The sequence below is a fragment of the Octodon degus genome, unplaced genomic scaffold, assembly GCF_000260255.1.
Source record: "Octodon degus isolate 3935 unplaced genomic scaffold, OctDeg1.0 scaffold00024, whole genome shotgun sequence".
Lineage (NCBI taxonomy): Eukaryota > Metazoa > Chordata > Mammalia > Rodentia > Octodontidae > Octodon > Octodon degus.
This window is the reverse complement of record NW_004524600.1, coordinates 11,851,475-11,854,895: the sequence shown is the minus strand read 5'-3', so window position 1 is coordinate 11,854,895 and position 3,421 is coordinate 11,851,475. Positions and strand designations below refer to the sequence as shown.

The 3,421-nt window shown below is 42.4% G+C and overlaps 1 protein-coding gene across 1 annotated transcript in view; it reads right to left on the bottom strand.

The window, feature by feature from the left end:
* Positions 1 to 3,421, bottom strand: part of Arfgef3 (ARFGEF family member 3) — a 154,791-nt gene that overhangs the window by 74,026 nt on the left and 77,344 nt on the right. The window lies entirely within an intron of this gene.

Here is a 3,421-nt window from a genome sequence, read left to right as displayed (position 1 = left end):
GTCTTCCTAGGTACTGTGGAGAGTACGTTAACTCCCCACTGCCTCCCAGACTCTTGGCTGTTGCTCTGTAGATCCAGAACTGCCATGGCAGAGCCGGCACCTAGGAAAAACGGGATGAGAATGCTGCTTATACACAGTAAGACCTCCTTCCCACTCTAGGAAGACACAGAGACTCCCAAGCTGAGGACTGGAGGGAGGCACTTCTGCCTGAACCAGGAGACCAAAAGGCATTCTTGTGCCAATTATTCCAGGTGTGTGAATCATCCAATGGGGTGGGTTTTTAAAAACATGCTATGGGTATATATTTCTACTTTTCTTAATTAATTTGCAGGCTCAGCTGCTTTTACAGCAATTTTTGTTAAATATGTTAGTGCCTACAACTCGGCTCATGGCTCAAGGCATGGTAGAGCAATACTTTGAGGACACCTGAATTATACCTAATGATAGAAGACTCTCCACCCCCAGCTCCAAATACTTGCATGTGGCAATTTTGCCTTTTGAAATGAGCAATTTACAATTTAGCAATAGTTTGGTTTGCTAAGTAAGCCGCTTAATAAAGCTGGCTTAAAATCTAAGGATCTCTGAGAATACAAAATCAAAACTGCAGTACACTCTACAGATAGGGTTTGAGGGAGATGCAGGCATTAGGTTAGATGTACTTCATGTCAATCCCTTTGCACTCTACACTTATTTTCCTTTTACTATATTTAGGTTTTCCTAATTCTGAGGAGGCTCATGGTGCTTCTCAGCAAAATATTCACATTGTCCCCAGGTAAGGCTAAGTATCCCCTGGGGTGTGCACCACCTCTTTAGAGCAGACCTTGCTATTCCTATTCCTCTCTAACACCCAGCTTTTAGGTGACAAAACTCCAGGTCTCCTTCTACCAGACAAATGTGCTTCAAGCACTAGCACTCTGAGAACTGTGTTTTCCCAGGACATGGAGTCACATCTCTAAGGGACTGAATGAGGAGGAGAAAAGAAATAATAAGAAGCAGGAATTTTCCACATAATTTGGGATCTTGCCTCCAGGTGCAGTGAATCCAGATGGCCAATGATGAGCAGGATCAGAAGACCAATCAGACATAAAACTCAGGCCAAAGACGTATCATCCCAACTACACCTGTTACTACCATTCTATGGCAGAGGGTGAGGACCAAAAGGCTGAGGCATTCGACTTGAAACTCAGTGCAGTTACTGGTTACTAAAGGATGGGGATACAGTATGAGAAGTTAATTCTCAAGCCGTCTTGTCACTGTGTGAGCATAACAGCATTACCTACACCCACCTAAGCAGTACAGTTTTCTATACCCCTGGGCTGCATGGCATGTTCTACTGTATGTGCAGTCTGCCATGGACCAAGAAACCCCACCTGGTATGAGGTACGACTGTCTGCTCCTACTTAAACATTTCAAGAGAAAGTTAAATGAGCTGATATAATTGAAAGCACTTTAAAACCACATTTCATTTAAATATTTCATTTGAAAACATTGAGACATCATTAATATTGTACTATATGAAAATGTTGCCATTTTAGTAAAGATGGAATATGATTGTGGATTAACATCACATTTTCAAAAGACTTAGGTCTATTAAAATACTTTTTCTCCTAATATGTTTTGTACTTATAGATTTTTTTCAAAGCTAATGTTCTCATACTATTATATTCAAACTCTTGGTTTACAATGACATCATTTTTAATAGAGGGCAATTTAAAATATCAAAATAATTTTAATAGAAACATACGTTATAGAGATAGTAAATGCAAATGAAAAAAATTAGTATATATTTTTTCCATGTTAGTGTTTTCAGCGCTGGCTGTCACAGCGCGTAGGCGCTGGGCACTTGGACGGGGGGGCTGGTCAGCAGCCCAGGCTTGGGCTCTGGGCCTGGCACTGATATGCTCAGTAATTTCCCCTCTCTGGGCTTTATCTTCCTTTCTGGACAATGTGGAGTGGAAGAATATGACTTGACAGCCTGCGAGGTTCCTTTCAGCTGCCTTGTTTTCTATATTGAGAAAATAACTGAAGTTATACGTGAAATCTTAATGTCCGTAAAATTACTCTCTGAGATCTTTCAAACTGCAGCTGAGGTTTCCTAGTTTAAGAAATGACCAATGCCATTTCAGATTTTATGAGAAATTCAGTCTAAGTTACTGCAGAGGCATATTAAAAACAAAAAACAAAAAACACCCATTTGAAGAGGTATTGGCTGACATTCCTAGAGGATAATATATACAAGAAGCCAATTAAATTTACATTTTTCTCTAGAAACTCATTTCAGACAATCTGTTCAAATGTAGAGCAGAAAGTTCTAGTGGGCCTTGCTAACCAAGAGGACCAGTTGAAACCAGCTTCATGCCAGTGGCCAGCAGGGGAGGGAGTCCTGGTACAGCCTTGTCATTGAAGGAAAGTACACTAAATCTCCAAGTGTGTATTAAAGAGCTGTGACTCAGCTTTAACTTCATATTAAACATTAATAACTTCAAAAAAATATTTTTTCTTTTTTGATACCGGGTCTCATTATGTAGCTCAGACTCGTAGTGATCCTCCTGTCTCAGCCTCTCCGGCACTGGGATTTCAGGTGTGTGCCACCATGCCCGCTTTTGGGGCAAGCACAGCATGTGGTACCGGGGAGTGAGCTCGGGACCTTGTGCTTGTACTATCTTCCCAGCCCTATCAAAACATTTTTATTGGGCTGGCCAAATAGCTCACTGGATTAAAGTGCCTGCAAGCAGGTGCAGGGGCCAGGGGTTTGATCCCCAGACTTGCCATGCCGACCCCATCCTTGGGGCATGCTGAGACAGTAATTGAAACTGGGCATGGTGGCATGTGCCTGTAATCCCAGCTCTTGGGAGGCTGTAAACAGGGTGATCACTATGAGTCCAATCTAGTAGTGAGACCCTCAACACTCTGTAGACTCTTCCTTAAAATACAAAAAAAAAAAAATTATTAAAAATGTTCAATTAAGAATTTCAAAAGGGCAGGGAGATAGTTCAGGGGTCTAAGCACCTGCTTAGGCAAGCACAAGGACCTGGGTTTGATTTCTGGTACTGCAAGCTGTGTGGGCCCCAGAACCCTGGGTGTGCCATGCCACCCACTGAAACCAGGCCTGGTGGCACTTGTCTATAACCCTAGAGCTGGGGAGGCTGAAACAGGAGGATCACTATGAGTCCAACCTGTGTAGCAGCACCCTGTACTAAATACATAAAGATTTTTTTAAATGTTTAAAAATAAGAACAAGGGGCCGGGGAGATGGCTCAGTAGAATAAGTGCTTCCCTGGCAAGTGCAAGGGCCTGAGTTCAATTCCCGGTTCCGGGAAAAATAATCAACAATTGGTGCTGTAAGTTACTGCACAACTCTAAATACACTCGGAGCCTTGGGATGCAAGCAGATAGGAGGTATGAGGCTCTGTCTTTATTG